This window comes from Ptychodera flava, chromosome 2 (genome assembly GCF_041260155.1).
Source record: "Ptychodera flava strain L36383 chromosome 2, AS_Pfla_20210202, whole genome shotgun sequence".
Taxonomy (NCBI): Eukaryota; Metazoa; Hemichordata; class Enteropneusta; family Ptychoderidae; genus Ptychodera; species Ptychodera flava.
Genome location: NC_091929.1, coordinates 14711967 through 14720950, shown reverse-complemented (window position 1 = coordinate 14720950; position 8984 = coordinate 14711967). Strand labels below are relative to the sequence as shown.

At 36.7% G+C, this 8984-nt stretch overlaps 1 long non-coding RNA gene across 1 annotated transcript; it reads left to right on the top strand.

Annotated features, from left to right (window-relative positions):
- Positions 1-3078: 3078 nt before the first annotated feature.
- Positions 3079-5662, top strand: LOC139115485 (uncharacterized). The gene is made up of 2 exons (XR_011548137.1): positions 3079-3269; positions 3625-5662. It is a non-coding gene; the product is annotated as an uncharacterized lncRNA (long non-coding RNA).
- The last annotated feature ends 3322 nt before the right edge of the window (positions 5663-8984 follow it).

Here is an 8984-nt window from a genome sequence, read left to right as displayed (position 1 = left end):
TATCACTTGTGACCAGTGTTTGTCGGATATGGAATCCAGCTAATTCTCGATAGGATTTGAACTCACGGCGTACGACATCCAGTCATCCAGCAAAGACATCACAGTCAAAACGGTTCAGTTAAATCCTCCCTTTTAAAAGAGTGGTTCAATAGCAAAGCTAAGTCATGGCTCGATATTCAGTCAGTACTTGGCATGCCATGTCCGGTCCGTCACTTTGGACATGCAGTCAAACCCAGTTGGACACAGAAAGGCAAGACTATGACTTTGTTATGCAAATTACGAAGACGACCTTGCCTTGAAAGTTTCAATATCTGAGCTGAGGTACTTTAATGACAGGCACAGGAAATGATGGCCAATGAAAACGCATTTTCGTGGCATTTGATCATAATGTACCGATCACAAATTACACGGAAATTATGCCTCCTCCCTACAGAAAGCCCATGATCTATTTTCAGCCCTGCTACAGTATGTCTCAGTGTTGAGAAGGTTGTGCCGTTCTTACGACGGCTATCAAAATTTGCATACAAGTCTTAGAGTGAAACGGGTTGTCAATAGGTCACAAACTCTTGAGTATCACTATCGTCCATCATACCTGTTTCCTTGGATATTAAAAGTATGCAATATTCACATCAAATGACTAGAAAACTTACTTTATGGGTAGAATCTTGAAAAATTGCCCTTTCTTGTCTAGTTAAGGAAAAAAGATATCCCTGAACTAAAATATGCATGGGCTACCATCATTGTCATTGGGCTACCAACTTCAGAAAATGGTAGCCCAAGTGGACTACCAGGGAAAAAAGTTAATTTCGAGCCCTGTAAGTTGTTGCATTTGTCGACCGTGACCCCTCCCAATGCTGTGGAGTTTAAGAAGTACTCACACATACATACTCACAATTGCATATCGCACGCAATAGCTGAACTAGGTTTCACATAGAAGTATCCATCAAGGGTAGAAAATTCAGTAAATTCTCACTCTAATACGAACTCACAATGTGCAACACCCGTGCAGTCACCGGGCAAAGATATCACAGTCAAAACCGTGTGGCTAGATCTCCATCCTCAAAAAGAGTGGTTCAATCACTGATCTATCATATTTAATGAAACCTATTAATCTGATACTTTAGAATTAACGTTTTCATCACCATGGTTTGATCCAAATCCATGTTGTAAATGATAAATGTGGACCTGTTCACAGGGATTTGGGGGTGAACAGCTTACAGTTTCATCTCTCTGCAGAAACACGTCATACTGGATCGTTTCCAAGACTGCAATTCTTTGTAAAACAATGATAAGTCCAGGGAGAACCAGACAATCATATTTCAGAATCACCTATTTTGTTTTTGAGACACGTGCCCAAATACCTCAGCGTCGAAAGTTTTCATTGTGTAGTATATGGTGAATGCATTTATCTATTCCAAAACATATACCCTTAGTGACTATGCATTTATTGTCATAAAATTCTTGGAGCAGCTTACTGATCCCTGCCAATCCTTTAAGTTTGCTGCTTTTTTGGTCCTACCACGAATATCAAAGCAATGAACTGTAGTTCATTCGACTGTACAAGTGCGCCCTCGGTAGTTCATGTAAATTCGAGCAAGTTCCGTGGCTTAGTAATTTTGAATAGTCGAGTTTCGAGATCCTCGCGAGATGAGCGAAAACGAGGCTGAGGCTGGCCAGCTGGTTTGCAATGAATACAACCATGGCCGCCGTTGAACTTAGATGCTCACCGTTCCCGGAGGGAGTTACAAAGGTAAGCAGTGTTTCTCAATCAAATAAATTTAGTGCTGTTGAAATGATTATCATGTAAGAAGTTTTAGCAAAGTCTTCTTAAGTTTGCTAAAAGAAAACGCGCTATTTATTCGTACTTCTGTACATCAACACAGACGGTTTGGTTTCGACAGAACGAATCTTGATTTGATGACATTTTGCCGCGTCACAAACCAGCAGACGACACATAATTTCGTGAAAGTTGATTGCAACTAAAATTGACGACACATTTTCAATTATTTTGGAGTATTTAAGATCGATATAAGGAGTAGACTGTATATAATATCAAGGTAATGGCACACTCTTCGATGTCATATTCTCGATGGAGTATGTATGGTGTTGGTAGGCCCATCTGATGCTCGACCACTGCCACGATACTGCGGCGGGCATGTGTGCTGGTAGCTGTCAGTGTCACAGCAAGCGCTTGGCTCGCTCTACGATGCGTGTGTTCCTGTGACCACAGGGTACAGATAGTGAATCGATGACTTTTAGTAGCTGAGGTCTTAAGTCTTGCAGGTGGTATTCTGACTTTTTTTCTGCCTGATACATTCAGGCTTTGATTTCGAGGACTTTCATATCCAATTTGAATTTGTTCTTTATTGTCATGCTGATAAAATCGCAATCTCACAATCAGCTGCACTCAGTTTGAAGTAAAATAATCATAATTAAGTTGTAGTTGTTTTCTTACGTTTTCGTGATATTTAGATGTAATGCAAACGCAGCAAACCATTATTATTATTATTATAATTATTATTATTATTATTAATCTTACTGTTATTATCTTTACAGAAAACGAGAATCAGCAGAGGAAGACAGTGCTGTGCTTATGGCTGTGTAAATACGGCCAGGGACAGCCAAGGAAATTCAACTGGAATCCACCTGTTTAGGTTTCCTCCTAAGCCTTCCATGAAGAATATATGGTGCAGCAAGATATGCCGGCAAGATGGGCGAGATGGTTTTAAAGTCACTAAGTCAACAGTGATATGCCATAAGCATTTCAAAAAGGAAGATATAGCAGTTTCTCTTGGAGCTAAAATTTGGAAATTGAAACGGGTAAGTGTAAAATAATTCCAGTCATATATTTTTGAAAAAAATTTAAATAGTGTTCAAGAGATAGGTAAAAAACTATTATGTATGACAGTATTTGATCTAGACATGCTGAAAATCTTTTGGTTGACAAGATTTTGTGTAATTCTTTATTTATGGACATTTTTCAAACAAAGGTTTTGCTGTTGTGAACTTGGAGTATGCATATACACTATTTATATTTTAAATTATGTTGTAATTTTCACTAATTGATGGTCATTCATGTTATAGATATGAAACATATTATTTGGTTTGGTTTATACATCAATCTGTACATTTCCATAGGAGCTGTCCCTGAGTCTGTCCTGTCAGAAGGTAAAAGTGTTGGTCGTAAAAAACCAAGACAGAGAATTACAGCAGAAGACAAACCTAAAGCAGTTAGACGATTACATTTTGAACATTCGACAGATAGAAAGGTAAGCATATAAATATTGTATAACATTCATCAATAATGTATCCCATGATTCAAATATAGATAATCATCAAAAGTGCTGATTTATGGTAACCATCAAATTGACCAAATTCTATTCTTTAAAAACTTTTTGTTTCTTTTATGGATACTATTATAATGATATATTAGGCAATCTGATACAATGTATACGTACTGTTTCTTTATTAAGCAAACAATTTGAAAGTTGCTTCGCGTCGTACACAGACATCATTGGTCATCATCCAAACATATATGACATTGTTAATAATATCAAATGTATTAATTGATTTTTGTTTATGGAACCATCTGAAAAATTATCTCATTCTCTTCATATTTTTCAGATATTTTTCAGAGATGCTTCTGTACAGACTGACACTCAAGATATCAAACCACATCCACCCCATATTGAAGACCATTCTTATTCTTTTACAAAGCCGTCTTACCTTGATACCATTGATTTGTGTAAAGAGTATATTTTATGTTTAGAGAAAAAACTGTCAGAGTGCACTACAGAGATTCAGATGTTGAAATGTAAACTTGGGCAAATGCAGATTGAATTAGATGAGTTTAAAAATAGAAAATTTTGTGTTGATAATTTTAAAGATGATGATGCAATCCAATTTTACACTGGTTTTCAAAATTATGCGAGTTTTTATGCCTTTTTTCACTATCTTGAACCAAAAGCCAAAAAATTGCAGTATTGGAAAGGTGAGAGACAGATGAAAGCATCCATGCCAATTCCAAGTCAAAACCTGGACCAAAACGTAAGCTTAGCTTATTAGATGAGTTTTTTATGGTACTAGTAAGATGTAAAGTTGGATTGTTTGTGAAGGACTTGGCTGACCGATTTGGCATTTCCCCATCTGCTGTATCAAAGATATTTACAACCTGGATAATTTTCCTTTTCTCATGAGCTTTTGCTATTGTTTCCTTTTCCTTCTCAGTTCTCTGTAAGAAAGAATATTCCCCATGCATATGAACTTTATCCTACAACGCGTGTCATAATTGATTGCACAGAATTCTTTATTGAGGTTCCTTCTTCCATGCTTGCACAGTCACAAACTTGGTCATCTTATAAGCACCATAATACTTGGAAAGTTTTGGTTGGAATTTCCCCAAATGGTCAAGTTATATTTGTTTCTGATTTGTGGGGTGGGAGGGTCTCAGATTACAGAATCACTAGGGACTGTGGCATCCTCGAAAAACTAGATGAAGGAGATAACATTATGGCTGACAGGGGGTTTGAAATTAGGGATATCTTACCGCCTGGTATAACGCTGAACATACCTCCATTTAATATATGCCATTTAAAGGGGACCGTGCCCAACTAAGTTCTAAGGAAGTATCAGATACCATCAACATTGCAAGTGTCAGGATTCATGTTGAAAGAGCTATAGGGAGAATTAAAAATTATCACATCCTAAATGGAGTCATCCCCCTCTCACTTAAACACATTATCAATGAATTAGTTATAGTATGTTCCTATTTGACAAACTTCCTACCCCCTTTACTTCTACCCAAATCAATTGCCCCTCAACAGATCTAGAAACGTGTCATATTCATAAAATCCCTGTCTGGTGTCAGCCTATATTCTGTATAAATGTCACCTTATCACTGTCAATCAATACTTCAAAATGTCACTCACCTTATCACTGTCAGCCAATACTTCAAAAGGTCACTCACCTTATCACTGTCAGCCAATACTTTAAAATGTCACCCACCTGATCACTGTCGGCCAGTACTTCAAAATGTCACCCACCTGATCACTGTCAGCCAATACTTCAAAAGGTCACTCACCTTATCACTGTCAGCCAATACTTTAAAATGTCACTCACCTTATCACTGTCAGCCAATACTTCAAAATGTCACTCACCTTATCACTGTCAGCCAATACTTCAAAATGTCAGCCAATACTTCAAAATGTCACTCATCTTATCACTGTCAGCCAATACTTCAAAATGTCACTCACCTTGTCACTGTCAGCCAATACTTCAGGTCAGCCAATACTTCAAATGTTAGTCAATCTATCACTGTGAGCAAGTACTTCAAAATGTTGGTCACCTTGTTACTATTAACCATACTTCAAAATGTCAGTCGATATTCCAGTGAACTTGTTTATTGTCAGTGAGAACTTATGTTTCATCAAAAATCATTTTTCTCAGGAATGAATACAAGGCAGGGGTCTGTGTTCCATTTTAACTGTACAACTATTTTGTACAACTTTATTCTACAGTATTATGATATTGCTGATGGAAAATTATAAGAATGAACTCTGACTTCTTACCAATCAATGTTCTTGTCATAAAAATACTGTAAGACAATAGTTGACATTGCATTTTCTACTTACAGATTTACAGAAATAAATAATAGTCAAAGAAATCATGTCTCTGCTTGATTTTACCCCTTATGCACCTGTTTCTTTGGGATGGCCTAAATTTCACCTGATTTGAGTTAGCTAGATAACAACCAGCATGATTCACGACAACCACACAAAAGTTTTAACACTGCATGTAAGATTATCCATATATATTTGACTGTATATTTTGTGTACTAAATACTGCCATAATAGACTGAGACACAACGGAAACAAAAATGGCGTCCTTGTATGGCTCTTCTGTCTGTCTGTATCCATCTGTCTCTGCCTGTCATTTCTCCATGACCCTGGCTGAAATATTTGCAATTAACTTACGTGTCTGACAGGCAGAGCTGACCAAGCCAGAATACCAAAACAACGCCAGAGGTTTGGAAATATTTTAGCCAGGATCATACAGAAAGAATGGACAGAGGCAAACAGATACAGAAAGCAGGATCAAAAAATACATTGAGACACTTTCTGTTGGTCTACCTGACTCTGTGTAAGCTGTACAATTCTCATTGTAAGGGTGGTCTGACATTGTGATATATCTGCTCACAATATCCTTCTGAATCAGATACGAATATCATGCTGTGAACATTTGGTATACAATAGTTCCAATATCAAGATATGCATGCTTACAACATTCCAGACTTGAATCTGCAACAAGCCAAAAGGAGTAAATTTGATTGTATATACAAATATGCTGAAAAATCTTTTGCAAAAATAAACCTTATGGAAGAAGTACAAACAGTAAAAATCTGCTTTTCAGTTCATCTCACAATATACAATGTTAAAAGTGTCGATAAAAAGCAGTCTTGCTCAAAGAGTTCAAAGATCGTACAGAGCACAGTAAGTACGTGTATAACATCAATTAGGGCGCATATGGTTCCCAACCCATATTTTTATACAGACAAAGCCCCCTTTCAACTCTCTTTGTTAGAATTTCAGGATAAATAGCCCTTCGATAAAAATAATCCACTGCAGGCAGACATGTTTTGCACCAGTCTCTGTCAAAATAAATTCTTTGAATAAACAATGACATTTCTTCACCAAAGAAAATGACAAAATCAAACACACTTAATTCCTGTACAATACATTTGCCCCTGTATTTGATGCCAGTAAGCATGGTTAGATTTCAAGCGGGCACCTTCCTCACCTATCTTAAGACAGAATGATTTGTCCCTGCATGCCTCTTCAACTGTCATACCTGCTTTTGATGAAGGGCATTTGCATTCAAGTATCACTTCTCCTTCTGGATCTCCCTTCACAAGGCCATCAATACTTGCACCCAAATATGGCTTTTCTAAACTTACCCATAAACCAATTTTCTCAACACAAACATCAAGACCCATTTGTTTTTCATTTCAATATATTTTTTGATTGCAATACTTTCATACAAATTGCCATATTTCATAGCAGTTGTTTTGATATCTGTATATAATATATTTCTTAGATATTTTGATGGTTCAACTTTACATTTTATTGCAACACCAAAATTAGATGCAGTGAGCTTTGTTTTTCTTATGTGTACCCATTCTTTTGAATGTGATTGTTTTTTTGTTTTTAGTTTTATGTCATTTACTTCTTCACTTGATATTTTAATATTATTGACTTGATAATCAACCATGTCCTTAAATTCTGTTGAGCTGATGTCATAGTCATCACTGAAAGGCATGGTGACATGGGTGGAGTAATCGACAGTGATAGGAACATTTGCTTCAGTGCACTCTAAACGTTGATGGGGATGAATGTCATGAAACAGAAAGAATGATGATGAGGGCAAACACTGCTGCAATGTGTTGCACAAATCTGGAAACCTTTCACCAAGTTGACGATCCTGAGGTGCCCTGACATCATATCTGGCAGATGACTGACACATCATGCAACTTTCCTGTCCTGCCATAATGTGGCTGAATATGGTGATTTCATTCAAGGGTTTTGGGGAGCTCGTGACTTTAATGACTTCGATGACATATGGCGATATTTTCACATACAAACAATTTCCCATACGCTCCTTCTAAGGGAGAATATGGCGACATTTCTACATACAAACAATTTCCCATATGCTCCTTCTCATGGAGCATATGGCGACATTTCCACATACAAACAATTTCCCATACGCTCCTTCTAATGGAGCATATGGCGACATTTTCACATGTATTGTTGTGGAGCATAGACAATCCATGTACCGCTCAACCAAAATGAAAAATTAAAAATGGCTATCGAAACGACGATATTCAAGCGGGATACTAAATGCAACTGTAACAATTTACATGTAAGAATTAGAAATACACCTGCGTTATTGTTACGGTAGTACGCGCTTAGAAAGTGAAAGACAAACTTTTGCTCAAACCTTCATCCAATGAAACTTTCAACCATACTCTTACCAAGAATAATCAAGAACAAGAATCAGGGTCACCATGCAAAGTTTGGTATACTACAGAAACACCTAGCTAACATATACCAATGTTTGAAATTCAAAATGGCCGCCATTCCTGTGTTTACTCTATCGGGAAAATAAAATTTTCGATTTTTGAAAAACTAAGACAGTACAAATTTTCCTTACTCCAAGAGCTTTAATGAGCCTCCGTAAATGGTAGATCACTAATGGATTGTAAAAATGTGAGAGTTCGAATATCTGTCCCGGGGTGCATTCTACCCTAATTTCTTATTACACTCTCAGACTAAAAGAGTCACGAAATTCAAGTGGTCTCACTGTGAATGCCATGTTACCATGTACAGATAAGGGCTCACGAGAAGCTACAAGAGACTGAGCTTAGATTTATAGAATATGATGTATAAATTTTTTTTTACACACTGAGCCCGACTTTTAAAAATATGACAAACCTGGTTGTTGTGTGAAATATTCAAAGTGTTGTGTAATTTACTCTCAAGACTCCGCTCTTCATTTTATTCGAATCAGTTTATGGCAAATGGGTTTTTCGGGAAGATTACTGCACAGTTTTTACTATCCAATTATATTCCATATATCAAAACGTCATCTATCATTTGTCTAGTTTAGTGATCTTTTTATCTGTAAGTAGCCAGTAAATAAATAACAAGAAATGCGATTTAAACATTATACCGTAACTTTTATTTTGAATTAACGTTTCTTTATCTGTACATCTATTTACAATGCAAATATCCGTACATTCACTTTCATAAAAATATGTTAATGATATGCAATTACTACAAATACGTCACTTATTCCTATTGGTCTACCACCAGACGATACAGATTTTCGACCAATGGGATCCTCACAGTGGACAACGTTTTGTAAATGATTAACGTTTATTTTCCATAGCCCATTTTACTGTAATCTTACGATACATCAGACCTTGCCTT